This window comes from Pelophylax lessonae, assembly GCF_965119305.1.
Source record: "Pelophylax lessonae genome assembly, chromosome: 2".
Lineage (NCBI taxonomy): Eukaryota > Metazoa > Chordata > Amphibia > Anura > Ranidae > Pelophylax > Pelophylax lessonae.
Genome location: NC_138769.1, coordinates 132,869,204 through 132,889,014, shown reverse-complemented (window position 1 = coordinate 132,889,014; position 19,811 = coordinate 132,869,204).

Below are 19,811 nucleotides of genomic sequence, written 5' to 3'. Positions count from 1 at the left end.
GATGGTACAGGCATGGCACAGGTGATGGTAAGGTCATGGCACAGGTGATGGAATAGGCATGGCACAGATGGTACAGGCATGGCACAGATGGTACAGGCATGGCACAGGTGATGGAATAGGCATGGCACAGATGGTAATAGGCATGGCACAGATGGTACAGGTGATGGTAAGGTCATGGCACAGGTAATGGAATAGGCATGGCACAGATGGTACAGGCATGGCACAGGTGATGGAATAGGCATGGCACAGATGGTAATAGGCATGGCACAGATGGTACAGGTGATGGCAAGGTCATGGCACAGGTAATGGAATAGGCATGGCACAGATGGTACAGGCATGGCACAGATGGCACAGGTGATGGAATAGGCATGGCACAGGTCATTGTACACAGGTATAAGCATGTCACAGGCATGTAACACACCCCTCCCCCCCCCCCATCAATGCAGAGAGAGACCAGCGTGCATGCCCCCTTCAAGGCACCAGACTGTGACAGTGTGCAGGCCGCCCCCCCCCGAGGCATCGCTTACCGGCTCGGCGGCTCAGTCTCACAGTACCCGTCTCTCACTGCTGCTGCGGGTCTTCTGCGGCCTGCGGGACTCGGTAGTAGCGTCTCTGGGCTGGCTCTGCGGAGTCTCCGGACTGTTATCTCGGAAGCTGGAACCAGATACTGCGGAGACTGAGAGGGGCCGGGTGGAGAAGAGGAGAGTGCCAAGGGAGCGGTAACGGTGCGTGACTGACGCACGCACCGGCATCGCCCCCATTGCGAGTCAGCGATGTCCTGGATGATGATTGGTCCAGGCTGGAGACTGGACCAATCACAGCCAGGATATCACGAAGGTGGGGGTGGCTCAGCGCTTTTTGCTGCGCCCAGGTTATGCCCCCAGAAGGCAGCCAATCGGCGCCTCTTCTAGTCGTAAACCCCCCCCCCCCCCCCCCCCATATCCACCAGGCCGAGCGCATAGGCCTGCGAACCCAATTTTTTTTTTTTTTCAAAACTTTATTATTTTTTGTCATTTTTTTTTTTTTCTTTTTTTTTTTTTAGGGGGGGCGGCGCTCCGGCGCCCACTATGCACGGGCCGCCACTGCTTGGAGTCGGCGCTCCGGCGCCCACTATGCACGGGCCGCCACTGCTTGGAGTCCTTCAGGTGTTTTTTAGCAAACTCCATGCGGGCTTTCATGTGTCTTACACTGAGGAGAGGCTTCCGTCGGGCCACTCTGCCATAAAGGTGGTGGAGGGCTGCAGTGATGGTTGACTTTCTACAACTTTCTCCCATCTCCTGACTGCATCTCTGGAGCTCAGCCACAGTGATCTTTGGGTTTTTCTTTACCTCTCTCACCAAGGCTCTTCTCCCCCGATAGCTCAGTTTGGCCGGACGGCCAGCTCTAGGAAGGGTTCTGGTCGTCCCAAACATCTTCCATTTGAGGATTATGGAGGCCACTGTGCTCTTAGGAACCTTAAGTGCAGCAGAAATGTTTTTGTAACCTTGGCCAGATCTGTGCCTTGCCACAATTCTGTCTCTGAGCTCTTCAGGCAGTTCCTTTGACCTCATGATTCTCATTTGCTCTGACATGCATTGTGATCTGGAAGGTCTTATATAGACAGGTGTGTGGCTTTCCTAATCAAGTCCAATCAGTATAATCAAACACAGCTGGACTCAAATGAAGGTGTAGAACCATCTCAAGGATGATCAGAAGAAATGGAAAGCACCTGAGTTAAATATATGAGAGTCACAGCAAAGGGTCTGAATACTTAGGACCATGTGATATTTCAGTTTTTCTTTTTTAATAAATCTGCAACAATATCAACAATTCTGTGTTTTTCTGTCAGTATGGGGTGCTATGTGTACATTCATGAGGAAGAAGAATGAACCTAAATGATTTTAGCAAATGGCTGCAATATAGCGTGAAAAATTTAAGGGGGTCTGAATACTTTCCGTACCCACTGTATATATATATATATATATATATATATATATACTGTATGTACTGGTATATATATATATATATATATATATATATATATATATATATATATATACTGTATGTATATATGTATATATACTGTGCATGTGTGTGTGTATAGATGTTTTCATGTGTCAGAACATGTCATTACGAGTTCTTTTAAACGTTAGTCTCACTTTTTAAACTTAGCGGCGGGATGATGTCGCTGATGGTGCCTTCGGTGCGACTGACTAGGTTTGTCACCTCCTCAAAAGGACACATGAGCCTACAGACATTGCTCATGAGAGTCCAGTAACGTGGCAAAAAAATACCCAGCTCCGCAGAGGCTGTCCTAGCACCCCGGTCATACAAATACTCGTTGACCGCTTTTTCTTTTTGGAGCAGGCGGTCGAACATTAGCAGTGTTGAATTCCAACGTGTCGGGCTGTCGCAAATCAAGCGCCTCACTGGCATGTTGTTTCGCCGCTGAATATCTGAAAAGTGCACCATGGCCGTGTAGGAACACCTGAAATGGCCACACACCTTCCTGGCCTGCTTGAGGACGTCCTGTAAGCCTGGGTACTTCTGCACAAAGCGTTGTACAATCAGATTCAACACATGTGCCATGCACGGCACATGTGTCAACTTGCCCAAATTCAATGCCGCCAACAAATTGCTTCCGTTGTCACACACCACTTTGCCGATCTCCAGTTGGTGCGGGGTCAGCCACTGATCCACCTGTGCGTTCAGGGCGGACAGTAGTGCTGGTCCGGTGTGACTCTCTGCTTTCAGGCAAGTCAACCCCAAGACAGCGTGACACTGTCGTATCCGGCATGTGGAATAGCCCCTGGGGAGCTGGGGGGGTGCAGTTGGTGTGGAGCAAGATGCAACAGTAGAAGAGGACTCAGCCGAGGAGGTTAGCAAAGAGGATGGAGTAGGAGGAGTAAAGGAGGTGGCAGCAGGCCTGCCTGCAAGTCGTGGCGGTGTCACCAACACCTCTGCTGCAGAGCCACGCATTCCATGCTTGGCAGCCGCCAGCAGGTTTACCCAATGCGCAGTGTAAGTGATATACCTGCCCTGACCGTGCTTTGCAGACCAGCTATCAGTGGTCAGATGGACCCTTGCCCCAACACTGTGTGCCAGACATGACATGACTTACTTTTCCACAATAGAGTACAGGTTGGGGAATTGCCTTTTGTGAAAAAAAATTTCGGCCGGGTACCTTCCACTGCGGTGTCCCAATAGCGACAAATTTTTTGAAGGCCTCAGACTCCACCAGCTTATATGGTAAAAGCTGGCGGGCTAAAAGTTCCGACAAGCCAGCTGTCAGACGCCGGGCAAGGGGGTGACTCTGTGACATTGGCTTCTTACGCTCAAACATTTCCTTGACAGACACCTGACTGTGGGCAGATGAGCAGGAACTGCTGAAGGTGAGAGGCGGAGGGGCGGGTTGTTGTTGATAGGGGGCAAGGAGGACAGCAGTGGTTGATGTGGCTGAAGATGCTGGACCAGGAGGAGGATGGTGGCTTTGAGTTTGTGTGCTGCTTTTACTCATGTGTTGATCCCATAGGCGTTTGTGATGTGAGATCATGTGCCTTCGCAAAGCAGTTGTACCTAGGTGGGTGTTGGACTTCCCACGACTCAGTTTCTTTTGGCACAGGTTACAAATGGCATCACTGCTATCAGAGACAGACACACAAAAAAAATGCCACACTGCTGAGCTTTGCAATGACGGCATTCTGGTGGTGGCAACAGCTTGCGTTGATTGGCGTGCTGTCTGGCTGACCCCGGGTGCCGATACATGCTGTCTGACTGTGCCACTAGCTCCTTGCGATGACCTCCCCCTGCTTCCAACTCGTCTCCTCCTCCTCTCTGTCTCCCCATCTGAACTTTCCCCCTCTTCTTCTGCTCTTCGAGCAGGCACCCAGGTGACATCCACTGACACATCGTCATCATCAGCCGCTTCACTTGACAACTCAGCAAAGGCAGCAGCAGCAGCAGGTACAACATCATCATCATCATCACAATGTACGTCCATGTGTATAATGCTGCCTGACTGAGACATATCCCCGTTATCTTCATCCTCTGGCACTAATGGTTGCGCATCACTTATTTATTCCAACTCATGTGTAAATAACTCCTCTGACAGATCAAGTGAAGCGGCTGTGGTGCTAGTGTTGGTGGTGGTGCCTAAGGGCAGGCGAGTGGTAAATTGAGAGGTGCCCAAAGCTGAGCTGGAGGAGGATGGTGCATCAAGGTTCCGAGCGGAAGCTGTAGAATATTGGGTGTCCTGTGTAAGCCAGTCAACTATGGCCTTAGAATTTTTTGAGTTCAGGGTCTGTGGCTTCTGAACACTGGGCATTATTCTAGGGCCAAAGGAAATCACAGCACCACGACCACGACGGCCCTTGCGGGGTGGCCTGCCTCTGCCTGTCATTTTTTTTTAGATTTGTGGTACTATGAGTGCAAGGTGCTGTGCCACCCTATAGGAGTGTTGGGCAGTGGGTACAGTACACTCTGTGGACCTGACAGTCACTGGCAGCCCAGGCAACTGCAATTATAAAAAAATATATATATTTTTAATTTGCAAGCTGCTGTGCCACCGTATATATCAGTGGTGGGCAGTGGCACTGCAGTGGGCACAGTACACTGTGTGGACCTGACAGTCACTGGCAGCCCAGGCAACTGCAATTATAAAAAATATATATATTTTTAATTTGCAAGCTGCTGTGCCACCGTATATATCAGTGGTGGGCAGTGGCACTGCAGTGGGCACAGTACACTCTGTGGACCTGACAGTCACTGGCAGCCCAGGCAACTGCAATTATAAAAAAAATATATATATTTTTAATTTGCAAGATGCTGTGCCACCATATATATCAGTGGTGGGCAGTGGCACTGCAGTGGGCACAGTACACTCTGTGGACCTGACAGTCACTGGCAGCCCAGGCAACTGCAATTATAAAAAAATATATATATTTTTAATTTGCAAGCTGCTGTGCCACCGTATATATCAGTGGTGGGCAGTGGCACTGCAGTGGGCACAGTACACTGTGTGGACCTGACAGTCACTGGCAGCCCAGGCAACTGCAATTATAAAAAAATATATATATTTTTAATTTGCAAGCTGCTGTGCCACCGTATATATCAGTGGTGGGCAGTGGCACTGCAGTGGGCACAGTACACTCTGTGGACCTGACAGTCACTGGCAGCCCAGGCAACTGCAATTATAAAAAAAATATATATTTTTAATTTGCAAGATGCTGTGCCACCATATATATCAGTGGTGGGCAGTGGCACTGCAGTGGGCACAGTACACTCTGTGGACCTGACAGTCACTGGCAGCCCAGGCAACTGCAATTATTAAAAAATATATATATTTTTAATTTGCAAGCCGCTGTGCCACCGTATATATCAGTGGTGGGCAGTGGCACTGCAGTGGGCACAGTACACTCTGTGGACCTGACAGTCACTGGCAGCCCAGGCAACTGCAATTATAAAAAAATATATATATTTTTAATTTGCAAGCTGCTGTGCCACCGTATATATCAGTGGTGGGCAGTGGCACTGCAGTGGGCACAGTACACTCTGTGGACCTGACAGTCACTGGCAGCCCAGGCAACTGCAATTATAAAAAAATATACATATTTTTAATTTGCAAGCTGCTGTGCCACCGTATATATCAGTGGTGGGCAGTGGCACTGCAGTGGGCACAGTACACTCTGTGGACCTGACAGTCACTGGAAGCCCAGGCAACTGCAATTATAAAAAAAGATATATATTTTTAATTTGCAAGCCGCTGTGCCACCGTATATATCAGTGGTGGGCAGTGGCACTGCAGTGGGCACAGTACACTCTGTGGACCTGACAGTCACTGGCAGCCCAGGCAACTGCAATTATAAAAAATATTTTTTTTTCAATTTGCAACAAGCTGCTGTGCCACCGTATATATATCAGTGGTGGGCACTGCAGTGGGCACAGTACACTCTGTGGACCTGACACTCACTGCAATTATGACAGAGGAAAAAAAAAAAATATTTTTTAAACTGCAAGGTACTGTACCTGTGCCACCCCAAATGAGTGTGGTGTGCACACAGTACAGTCTGTGGTGGGTCTGTGGCCTCTCACACACAGCGGGCAGGCAACTGCACAAAATATATATATATATATAAAATTACTCAAATACCAGCCCTAAGAAGGGCTTTTTGGGGTGCTGTCAGGATGCTGTCCTTACAGCAGGAGTGGACCGAGAACACTGACTAACAACTGTCCCTAGCTATTAACAGCAGCAGCACTCTCCCTGCTCTCACTAACACACTGCTTCAGAATGATCTAAGATGGATGCTGCCCTTGCTTTTTTATAGGAGGTGGGAGGGTGTGGGAGGGAGGTATGCTGATTGGCTGGAATGTGTCTGCTGACTGTGAGGTTCAGGGTCAAAGTTTGTCTCAATGATGAATTATAGGGGGCGGACTGAACATCGCATATGTTCGCCCGCAGCGGCGGACACGAACAAGCGATGTTCGCCGTGAACTGTCCTCCGGTGAACAGTTCGGTACATCTCTAGTGGTGGGATTGCGTTTTGATTTTACAATAAGAAGAGTGAAGAGCACGGTGGTTGTTCATATTGATTGAAATACTTTATTTGCTTAATTTGGGATACATACAGTATCTCCTAAAAGTGAGTACACCCCTCACAATTAGGGTTAGGGTTAGGGGGTTAATTTTAAGGTTAGAGGGTTAGGGTTAGGGCTAGGGTTAGGTTTAGGGTTATTTTTATGGCTAGGCTTAGAGGGTTAGGGTTAAGGTTAGAGGGTTAGGGTTAGGTTTAGTGTTAGGGGATAGGGTTAGGGTTATGGTGAGATACTTAGGGTTAGAGTTAGTAACCCTACCCCTACCCCTCTAACCCTAAACACTAAAAATAACCCTAACATTAGCCCTGACCCTAACCCTAGCCCTAACCCTTATTCTAATTTATTTTCTGGTTCTGGACATGCTACAGAGCTGAAGCTTCACAGGTACACTTTTTAGACCCCCCAGACAATAAATCCAAAGAAATTTTTTTTTTTTTTTTTTTTTTTTTAATTTTTCCAATAATTGGCTCTCTATCAAAAATGACAATTTTTAAGAACTTTTTTTGTGTGTGATTTAGTGTCTGGGGGGTCTAAAAAGTGTACCTGTGAAGTTTCAGCTCTGTAGCATGTCCAGAACCAGAAAAAAAGATGATTTTTCAGTAGAGCAGGGATGGTGGGAACCCTCCTTTTACACCTATATGATCCTTTTTTCTGGTTCTGGACATGCTACAGAGCTGAAACTTCACAGGTACACTTTTTAGACCCCCAGACACTAAATCACACATAAATAAGTTCTTAAAAATTGTCATTTTTGATAGAGAGCCAATTATTGTAAAAATTAAAAAAAAAAAAAAAAACATTATTTGGATTTATTGTCTGGGGGGGGTCTAAAAAGTGTACCTGTGAAGTTTCAGCTCTGTAGCATGTCTAGAACCAGAAAAAAAGATCATATAGGTGTAAAATGAGGGTTCCCACCATCCCTGCTCTACTGAAAAATGATCTTTTTTTTCTGGTTCTGGACATGCTACAGAGCTGAAATTTCACAGGTACACTTTTTAGACCCCCCCCCCCAGACACTAAATCACACAAAAAAAAAGTTCTTAAAAATTGTCATTTTTGATAGAGAGCCAATTATTGGAAAAATTTAAAAAAAATTTAAAAAAAAATTTCTTTGGATTTATTGTCGGGGGGGGGGGGGTCTAAAAAGTGTACCTGTGAAGTTTCAGCTCTGTAGCATGTCCAGAACCAGAAAAAAAAATAGAATTAGGTTTAGGGCTAGGGTTAGGGTTAGTGCTAGGGTTAGGGTCAGGGCTAAGGTTAGGGTTATTTTTAGTGTTTAGGGTTAGAGGGGTAGGGGTAGGGTTACTAACTCTAACCCTAAGTATCTCACTGTAACCCTAACCCTATCCCCTAACACTAAACCTAACCCTAACCCTCTAACCATAACCCTAACCCTCTAACCTTAACCCTAAACCTCTAAGCCTAGCCATAAAAATAACCCTAACCCTAAACCTAACCCTAGCCCTAACCCTAACCCTCTAACCTAAAAATTAACCCCCTAACCCTAGCCCTAACCCTAGCCCTAACCCTAGCCCTAACCCTAGCCCTAACCCTAATTCGTATTTTTTTTCTGGTTCTGGGCATGCTGCAGAGCTGAAACTTCACATGTACACTTTTTAGACCCCCCAGACACTAAATCCAAATACATTTTTTATTTTTCTTTATTTTTATTTTTTTTTTAATTTTTCCAATAATTGTCTCTCTATCAAAAATAACAATTTTTAAGAACTTTTAGGGTTAGGGTTTGGGCTAGGGTTAGGGTCAGCGCTAAGGTTAGGGTTATTTTTAGTGGTTAGGGTTAGAGGGTTAGGGTTAGAGGGGTAGGGTTACTAACTCTAACCCTAAGTATCTCACCGTAACCCTAACCCTATCCTCTAACACTAAACCTAACCCTAACCCTCTAACCATAACCCTATCCCTCTAACCTTAACCCTAACCCCCTAAACCTAGCCATAAAAATAACCCTAAACCTAACCCTAGCCCTAACCCTAATCCTAACCCTCTAACCTTAACCCCCTAACCCTAGCCCTAACCCTAACCCTAGCCCTAACCCTAATTCTATTTTTTTTCTGGTTCTGGACATGCTACAGAGCTGAAACTTCACAGGTACACTTTTTAGACCCCCCAGACACTAAATCCAAATACATTTTTTATTTTTCTTTATTTTTATTTTTTTTTTAATTTTTCCAATAATTGGCTCTCTATCAAAAAATGACAATTTTTAAGAACTTTTTTTGTGTGATTTGGTGTCTGGGGGGTCTAAAAAGTGTACCTGTGAAGTTTCAGCTCTGTAGCATGTCCAGAACCAGAACAAAAAATAGAATTAGGGTTAGGGCTAGGGTTAGGGTTATTTTTAGTGTTTAGGGTTAGAGGGTTAGGGTTAGAGGCATAGGGGTAGGGGTAGGGTTACTAACTCTAACCCTAAGTATCTCACCATAACCCTAACCCTATCCCCTAACACTAAACCTAACCCTAACCCTAACCCTTAAAGCCCAGTTCCTGTCCCATTTTGGTCGGTTGTGGTCTGTTTGCGGATGTTTGCGGTGCGTTAAACGGGGAGTTTGGTCTGTCAGAGTTTGGTCTGTCACTGTGAAGCGGGCGTAACCCTTACACTACCTGATCGATACAACATCATACCTGATCGTATACACACACTGGATGTTTTAAAGCACGTTATTCCAAACAATTTAGGAATGTTAGGTGATTTATGCCCTTTATGGATTAAAACCCGACTCTGCGTCAACTACGTAATTTTCCATGGGAGTTTTGCCATGGATCCCCCTCCGGCATGCCACAGTCCAGGTGTTAGTCCCCTTGAAACAACTTTTCCATCACTATTGTGGCCAGAAAGAGTCCCTGTGGGTTTTAAAATTCGCCAGCCTATTGAAGTCTATGGCGGTTTGCAATGTTCGCCAGTTCGCGAACATTTGCCGATGTTCGCGTTCGCGAACATTAAATTTTATGTTCGCGACATCACTACAGGTCAATTACCCACGCCAGTTCCGCAAACTGAAAGCTGACTTGACCTCCTGGAATCCACATAATCTTTCCTGGATAGGCAGGATTAATTCTGTAAAAATGACGCTCCTACCTCGCTTACTATACCTTTTCAGGTCTCTTCCCGTGGCGGTCCCCAAAGGTCACCTTAAATCGCTACAATCCCAGATTGTCCGTTTCGTCTGGGGTAAAACGGGATATCGTTGCCCCACAGCAACCCTGCTCCGGTCCCGGACGATGGGGGGTTTGGCATTGCCCGACCTCTGGAAATTATTATATCTTTTCATGTGACAACACTGAAGAAATGACACTTTGCTACAATGTAAAGTAGTGAGTGTACAGCTTGTATAACAGTGTAAATTTGCTGTCCCCTCAAAACAACTCAACACACAGCCATTAATGTCTAAACCGCTGGCAACAAAAGTGAGTACACCCCTAAGTAAAAATGTCCAAATTGGGCCAAATTAACCATTTTCCCTCCCCGGTGTCATGTGACTCATTAGTGTTACAAGGTCTCAGGTGTAATCGCTGTGTGTTGAGTTATTTTGAGGGGACAGAAAATGTAAACTGTTATACCAGCTGTACACGCACTACTTTACATTGTAGCAAAGTGTCATTTCTTCAGTGTTGTCACATGAAAAGATATAATAAAATATTTAAAAAAGGGGAGGGGGTGTACTCACTTTTGTGAGATACTGTACATACAGTAAAACCTTGGATTGAGAGTGTTTTTCAAGACAAGAAACATTTTTTTTATAAACTTTGACTTGATAAACAAGCGAAGTCTTGATATACAAGTATACAAGTATAAAAGAGAAGAGAGGCGCCTCTAAGCGTAGCCATATGGTTATGTTTATTGAAGGTACAACATTTAGTAACTCACATTGTTGATGAATAAAAGAGGCACATCTAAGTATGCAGGCATTCTGGGTAAAGCTGTCCACATAGAGCATCCTCCGCACTGCAATCGGCATCATCCCTTCCACACTGCGCTCCACGAGCGCTTCAAGCCTCACTTTCAGATTGCTCTACTGCAGGATAGTCTTCCCGGTCACAATTTCAGACTGACAGCTGTGAGAGCCGGTGGTGCGGAGGATGGTCTATGTGGACAGCTTTACCCCCGATCTGACGCCTGCATACTTAGATGTTGCTCTTTTAATCATGAACCATGTGAGTTGCTAAATGCTGTACCTTCAGTAAATGTAACCATGTTGCCACACTAAGGCCCTGCTTACACCTGAGTGTTTTTCAGCTTGTAAAACGCTCATCTCTGAAGTCTCAAAACCCCCAACAAGAAAAATCCCATTAATTACAATGGCCCCTGTTCACATATGAACTGAAGCTCAAAAAAGCACAAGAGCTTCTTTTTTGGCAGATTACAAGTGTTTTTGTTGAATGTCAATACCTGCCTCCAAACACCAGCAAAAAAACCGCCTGAAAATTGCCCATAAAACACCTGTAAACTATACTCTCAAGTGTAAATAGAGTCTTAGAAGTGCCTCTCTTTTCTTTTATACTCTGTAGCCACTGCTGGATTTTGCTTCTAATCCCCTTGTGGAGGCCGCCATTTGTGGCTGGATATTTTATAGTTATACAACCTATTACATGGCTATAATCTTTTTATATGGACTATAAACTGAAGGACTTGTGAATAAATGGTTGTGGAATGAATCATCTGAGTTTCCATTATTTCTTATGAGGAAATGCGCTTTGATATAAGAGTGCTTTGGGTTACAAGCATGTTTCCTGAACGAATTATGATCGCAATCCAAGATTTTACTGTATATATTTTTTTGGATTCATCACTGTTGCAGACTTTCAATACCTGCTGGCTTTCGTGGCCTACTGCTACTCCCAGCTTAAACTTTCTCACAACACCATTATATTGGCAGAAATTCAACACTTTGCGTTCTTACTGCACCCCGATAGGCCCTCTATTTCTTTCGGCACATCCCATTAAGGCCATATTAAAGGTAATTTAGAGGAGTAGTACCCCTGCCACGGCCAATAGGCTCCCTATTACTGGGCATATATTCCGCGACGTGTCCGATATGCTTACTAGGTCCCCCTTCGGGCTACTACCTAGCCTGGTCCTCAAGGCAGCCCTATATTTGGCCTTCTATGGGTTCTTAAGACCAGGCAAACTTACATGTACCCGTACTAAGTCCCGTATTCTCCTAATTAAACAGTTAATCAGATACCCCGACCATTTCCAGATGCACCTAATCATCTGCAAGACACCGCAGACTGGACCTTTTTTTAAATTTTTTTTAAATAAACATTTTTTAAATTTTTTTTAAATAAACATTTTTTTAAAAAAAATTTTAAATAAATTTTTTTTTAAATAAACATGTTTTTTTATTTTTTCAAATAAACATTTTTTTTTAAATAAACTTTTTTTTCTTTTTTAAAATAAACACTTTTTTTATTTTTTTTAAATAAACATTTTTTTTACATAAAAATTTTTTAAATAAACATGTTTTTTTTTTATTTTTTTAAAAAATAAACATTTTTTTTAAATAAACATTTTTTTTTAAATAAACATTTTTTTTATTTTTTTTTAACCACTTCTCCCTGGGTGGACGTCATATGACGTCCGTAAACTTTGCGGGGGTATACCGGGATGATGCCTCTAGCTAGAGGCATCATCTCGGTACCATGGTTTAGAGCCGGCGGTTGGCTTTCCGTCGGTACCGACCGATGCGGCTCGAGAGCCGCTCGATCGTTACCCGGGGGGCGGGAGGGGACGTCCCCCCCCTCCCGCCGCCTTCCATGGCTTTTACCGGGGCTCCCGTCCCACTGGGAGCCCCGAGCACCCAGCCGGTGTGTCCGCCGGCTGGATGGAGTCCCGATCAAACCCGGAAACGGCTTCGATTGTGTCTCCGATGACGTAACCCGTAGGCGGCGTCCATTACGTCACTTCCGGGTTAGTGTGCTGCAAAGAGGCAGCAAATTTGAAAAACGGCTGTATGCAAAAACGCTGTTTTTGGCGTTTTGCATACAGGGAAGTGTAGTGGAGGGGTCTAGGGTCTTTTAGACCCTCGATCCCTCCATAAAGTGTACCTGTCAATGCATATTGCTGTCACAAGGGATGTTTACATTGCTTGTGACAGCAATAAAAGTGATCAGATATTTTTTTTTTTTAAAAAACTGTAATAAAGTTCAAAAAATATATAAAATAAATGGGAAAAAAAAATTTAGCCGCCCCCGTCACCGTTAGCTCGCGCACAAAAAAAAACGTATACGGAAGTCGAGCCGCAAATTAAATCGCTGTTCAAACCACACATGTGTGGTATCGCCGTGATCGCCAGGGCGTGAGCAATAATTTAAAAAAAAGAGCTACACTCTAACTCTAAACTGGTAACCGTTAAATAAATTTAAAGCGTCGCCTATTGAGATCTCTATTGACCGTAGTTTGTCGCCATCCCACGGGGGGGAGCAATTTTAAACCGTAACATGTTGGGTATCTATTTACTCGGCGTGACATCATCTTTCACAATATACAAAAAAAATGGGCTAACTTTACTGTTTAGTATTTTTTAAATGCAGTGAAATGTGATTTTTCAAAATTTTTCCAAAAAAAGGCGTTTTAAAGACCACTGCGCAAATACCGCGTGACAAAAAATATTGCAATGACCGCCATTTGATTCTCCAGAGTCTTTGCTAAAAAAATATATAATGTTTGGGGGTTCTAAGTAGTTTTCTAGGAAAAAATACTGATTTTAACTTGTAAACAAAAAGTGTCCGAAATAGGCCTGGTGGGTAAGTGGTTAAATAAACATTTTTTTTAATAAAAAAATTTTTAAATAAACATTATTTTTTTTATTTTTTAAATAAACGTTTTTTTTTTTTTTAAATCAAGAAAAAAACTTTATTGAGAAAAATTCACACCATTACATGCAGACAAAAAAAACAAAAACAAGAAAAAACTGTCGGATGGCAACATCAAGCCACATACAGTACATAGTCCATGCCATGTCACAATCCCCCCCAAGGTTATCACATATAAGTACAGTTCGATGCACTTTAAAAAGAACATAACATATGCAAATGCAAGAAACTCCCCCCCCCCCCCTCCCCCATGCAAACCAAGAGTTAGCAGGAGTACCTCCCAAAAAAAAAAAAAAAAATGTTACAATAACAAACGGTCCAGAACTAGATCATCAGGGGCCATGCCCGGACTGTCCAACCATACACCCCAAACCTTAGCGAAAATAAACGTTTTTTTTAAATAAAATTTTTTTTAAACATTCATTTTCTTTTTTTAAATAAACATTTTTTTTCTTTTTTAAATAAACATTTTTTTCTTTTTTTTAAATAAACTTTTTTTTAATAAAATTTTTTTAAATAAACATTATTTTTTTTCTTTTTTTTAAATAAACATTTGTTTTAAATAAAAAATGTTTTACGCCCCGTTCACATTGCCGCAATCCGACTTGGGGGGGCGACCTCCGAGGTCGCGGTGCGAGCAGCACGCCGCGACCTCGGAGCGGCCGCCACGGACTTCATAACATTGAAGTCTATGGCGGTCGCCTCCGGGTCGCCCCAAAGAAGCTCCCGACCCTTTTTCTAAGTCGGAGCGACTTGTGTCGCTCCGATTAGAACGGGTCCGTAGCTTCCCTATGGAAGGCGACCTACGGCGACCTGTGAGGCGACCAGGTCGCCTCACAGGTCGCCTTAGTGTGAACGGGGACTTAAACATTTCTTTTCTTTTTTAAAATAAACATTTTTTTTCTGTTTTAAATAAACATTTTTTTTCTTTTTTTTAAATAAACATTTTTTTTATTTTTTTTTTACTTGCAAAAGTTTTTTATTTTGTAAGACATATGTAGATTAATAACATACAATCTCAGGAAATATTGCATAAGAAAGGTATACAATGTGTCATATACAGAGCCCACTCGGGAAGGGACTTTGTAATGATAACAATGGCAACAATGCAATACGAGATAGGCATGGTTACTAAAACAGTATTACTAAAACGTCTGAGGATCAGAACAGAATCCCAGCCCGCAAGCAAAGCACAGAAAAATATAACCGTGGACCTCCATGTAAGTTACAAACGCCCTCTGTAAACCAACTGGGGTTGCATATAATCACCCTCTGAAGATATAGGTCCTGAGAGAGGTAGATACCCTATAAGCCACAAGAAAGGAGGAAGTATGGAATATCCGAAAGGAAGAAAAGGAAAGGAAAAGAAGGAAAGAACACAAGAAGAGAAAGGGGATAGGAGAAAGGATGGAGATGCTGGAGTGGATGCAAGAAGGGATCGGGTGGAGAAAATACAAAACACAGACAATTAGGATGAGGGAGGTGAGATGTACAGACGCCAGGGTTCCCATACTGCTTCAAATTCCGCTTGCTTGTCACGGAAGATGCTGACCATCTTCTCCTGGGTCATGATCCAAGAGATTTTGCGTTTGGTCGCCCCCATTGAGACCGAGGGGGACTTCCAAGCCCGAGCCAAGGTAAGCTTCCCCCCCCAACAACATGAAATGCATGAGCTTCAAACTGGTTCTGGGCCCTTTTACACCAGAGCCAAGAAGCAGCGCTACTTCCGGGGTCCTGGGAGCCGGAAGCCCAGTAACTTTGCGGATCAGACTAAACAATTTATTCCAAAAACTACGGATCCGCGGGCATTCCCACCAAATATGGAGCAAGGAACCCTGATGTCCGCACTCGCGAAAGCAAAGAGGATCAGTCCCCGGGTACATTCTGGCTAGACAGGTGGGAACAAGGTACCAACGCGTAATAATCTTAACATTAGCTTCAACTAGAGACATATTCAAGATACCTTTAAAAGCCCACCGGAAAATGGAGTTCCAGGTGTCCGGTTCCCACGATAGCTCCAGATCCCTTTCCCAGGAAAGGGCGTAACCAGGCTTGTCAGGTGAGTCGATCAAAGCCCTGTAAATCAACGAAATACCTCCCCTCTGGACTTGAGCTTGTGCACACCAGCATTCATATGAAGTGGCCCGGGGTTCAACATCTGAACCTGCGACCATAGATGATAGGAAATGTCTAATCTGGTGCAACCTAAATTTTTCTGAGGAAGGCATATCCAGCTTACTCGTACAGTGTGCGACTGACAAGGGGCCCTGAGGTGAGAGGAAGTGTCCTATCCTGAATAGTCCCTTGTTGGTCCACCGTCGAAAAGCCCTTATGTTTAGTCCCGGAACAAAGTCCGGATTGTTAAAAATATGTGTCAGGGGTTTGTGAGCCGAGATAAGTGTAGGATGTGTATATAGTCTATCGCACAGCGCTAATGAGTGAGAGAGGGAAGGTGCCAATACAGGAGGTCTCCTACTTGGAGGAGCCCAAACCAAGTAATCTATGGTGTGATTAGGGACCGATTGTCGTTCCATATCAACCCAATCCGGTCTGCCCCCCATAGCATATACCACCGAGAATTGTGCCAGTTGGGCTGCCTGGTAGTATCTCCAAAGCAGGGGGACCCCTAGGCCCCCCTGTAAGCGGCTTCTGAAGAGGACCCTCCGCGGGAGTCGGGGACCTCTGGTGCCCCAAATAAACTGAACCATCTTGGATTGAAGACTCTGCAATTTCCCTTTAGTCATTTTTTTTTTAATAAACATTTTTTTTTTTTTAAATAAACATTTTTTTTCTTTTTTTTTTTAACCACTTTACCACCGGAGGATTTTCATGCTTAACGTCCAGGCCACTTTTTGCAACTTGGCACTGCGTGAATTTAACTGACAATTGCGCAGTCATGCAACCCTGTACCCAAACAAAATTTACGTCCTTTTTTTCCCACAAACAGAGCTTTCTTTTGGTGGTATTTGATCACCTCTGAGCTTTTCATTTTTTGCGATACTAATAAAAAAAGAGCGAAAATTTTGCGAAAAAATTGACATTTTCTACTTTGACAGTCAAAAAATATCCAATATATTAAATTTTTGTCATATATTTAGGCCAAAATGTATTTAGCTACATGTCTGACAAAAAAATCCTCAATGAGCGTATTTTTAACCACTTTAAGACCGGAAGATTTTACCCCATTCCTGACCAGGCCATATTTTGCGATTCGGCACTGCGTTACTTTAACGGACAATTGCGCAGTCGTGCAACGCTGTACCCAAATTAAATGTATGTCCTTTTTTTCCCCACAAATAGAGCTTTCTTTTGGTGGTATTTGATCACCTGTGCGATTTTTAATTTTTGAAAAAAAGAACTACAATTTTGAAAATATACATTCTGATATATAACATTCCCCCAAAAAATTTATAAATCAACATTTTTTAACATTTTAGGCCAATTTGTTTTCTGCTACATATTTTTGGTAAAAAACAAATCACAAAAAGCGTATTTTGATTGGTTTGTGCAAAAGTTATCGCGTTTACTAACTACCGGAAAGATTTGTCATTTTTATTGTTTATTTTTTTTTACTAGTAATGGCGGAGATCTGCGATTTTTTTTGCAGGACTGCGACATTGCGGCGGACAGATCGGACCCCTAACTGACATTTTTGACACTTTTGGGGGGACCAGTGACATTACTACAGTAATCAGTGCTATAAATATGCACTGTTACTGTAATAATGACACTGGCAGGGAAGGGGTTAACGTTATTGGTGATCAAGGGGTTAAATGTATGCCTCATGCATACTGACGTGTGTGGGGGGAGGGCAGTGTTGCCAACTCCCGGAGGGAAATTTACTGGCAGAACGTCCAAAATTTACGAACGGCACCACTTTTTTAATGGCATTGCAAAAATGTACATAAACAGGCTGTTTTCAGTGCTAAACCGTGCAAATATCAATACTTAAACTATAAACATGTAGATAGTGCTATTAGCAATGTGTTTAGGTTAAACAAAAGTCAAAAAACATATTTCTCCATTTACATGAAGATCAGATTAATATAACCCAGCCAGCACAGTGTTCCCCCATATATCAGAGTGTGCAGGATTTCCCTTACAGTGTAACTCTGACATAAAGAGGAATGCTGCAGATCTTGATTTAAGGGGGAACTCTGATTTAAGTGGGTGCTCTGGTGACCAGAAACCACCTTATATCAGAGTCTACTGCATTGCTCTTTACATCAGAGTTCCCTTTTACATCAGGGTCCGCAGAGTTCCCCCTTCGCACTGTAAGGGGAGAATCCTGCAGACTCTGATGTAAAGGGGAACGCCAGCAACTCTGCTGTGGGGGGCAATCTGGTGACGAGAGATCACCTTCCACAGAGTAAGTACATTAAGATATGGGGGGGGGTTACTAATATAGAGGGATCTTTATATCAGTGCCCCCTTACATCAGTGACCCCCCATCAGACTGGTCTGGCGGCGCTGTCACTGACCTCCTCTCAGGTGCACTGTGCAGGGCTCAGTCAGATGGCTCTGGTCTCCACTCTGCAGGTCCCACACATCTGACTTCTCCCGTGACCCCCATCCCGGCGGCGCTCTCACTCTTGACTCCTCTCCAGAGTCCAGACTCCCCTGCAGACATGATAAAAGACAAGAGATGGTTAGAGACTGCAGACATGGTACAGGAGGTGGTCAGAGGTGGCAGGTGGGGCCCGGGGGGGGACTGGGAGCGAGGACAGGCCATGGATGGAATCCTGGATGAATGGATCCTTCAGCAGCCCTGCCCTGGGCTCAGGCCAGGGCTGAGGGAGTCAGAGGTGGCACTGGCAGGTGGGGCCTGGGGGGGACTGGGAGCGAGGAGAGGCCATGGATGTAATCCTGGATGGATGGATTCTTCAGCAGCCCTGGCCTGGGCTCAGGCCAGGGCTGAGGGGGTCAGAGGTGGCAGGTGGGGCCTGGGTGGGACTGGGAGCGAGGAGAGGCCACGGATGGAAATTGAATCCTATTTCCTGGATGGATGGATCCTTCAGCAGCCCTGCCCTGGGCTCAGGCCAGGGTTGAAGGGGTCAGAGGTGGCAGCAGGTGGTGGGGCCTGGGGGGGACTGGGAGCGAGGTCGAGGAGAGGCCATGGATGGATGGAATCCTCAATTTTTCATGGATGGATCCTGCTTCAGCACTCAGCAGCCGCCCTGGCCCTGCCCAGGGCTCAATCCAGGGCTGGGGCCTGGGGGTCAGAGAGGTTGCAGGTGGGGCCTGAGGCTGGGGGGGACTGGGTCTGGGAGCGAGGAGAGGAGACTAGTAGGAGCCTAGCCCTAGGAGGAGTACTACTCACGGTCTCTGGAGTAGAAGATCTCACTGGAGAGAGTGGAGACAGTGGATGGCCGATGGTGGTGGTGTCTGTGCCAGGCCAGCCCAGGCAGAGATGGATGGATCCTCGTCCTCGTCGTGGTGGGGGGACGCCGGCGTGGTGGGACTGGAGCTCAGCTGGCTGGTGGCACTGCTGCAGACAGTCCTGTCCTGAGCTGGTCGGGTCTCCATCTCTCCACACGCGGTCTCCACGGTCACCCCCCCGGCCGGCAACAGGCTCCTATAGGCTCAGGCTGGGGGAGGTAGCGGCCGCGGCAGCAGTGGTGGGAAAATTCTGGGCGGGCCATGGGCAGGGCACAGGCGGAGGCGGTCAGGCGGGGGAGGACTCGGAGGAGATTATGAGGAGAGTGACTGACTGACTGTGAGTGTCCGGCGACGAAACCGAGGCGCATGCCGCGCATGCGCAGTCAGATTGTCTCGCCGCAGCCATCGTTTTAACGGGCACTTTTTTCCTGCTACGGGCATTTATGGGTCTTTTGCACCCATAGAGTCCCCAGTTCCTATACTTGCTCTACAATCTTTATTTGGGATGTTGGTACTTTAAAACGTCTTGTATATGGGTTCCACCCACTACATATACTTTATGTAGTACAAAGGCCTACCTAATTTGATTCAAGTGAAAGTGTTGTTTAGCTTTGACCTCATATTATGTGGTTTGTGGTAAATCTAACAGAAAATTGAACATGTATTGCCAGCCTAAAGGCCCGTACACACGAGTGGAAATTCGGCCAGGAATTTTCGTCCGACGACCGATCTGCCGATTTTCGGCTTGTTAGTATGATGCTTCCGACAACCGACTCCGACTTTTCGGCCAAAAAAATCCTGGTGTGCAGGCTATAAAATTTTTGTCGACCATCAAAACACGTCCGATTTTCGTCTCATTAGTACAGATTTCGATGGGGAAAAATCTTATGAGTAAGACTAGGCATGCTCAGAGATGAAAGAACACATACAAAGCAATCCAACACATGACATCACTTCTGAAGTAGAATTCTGTCGTGCGGGAAAATTCGTGTGCAGTCTAGAGCACATTCCAACCAACAGACACGACTCTG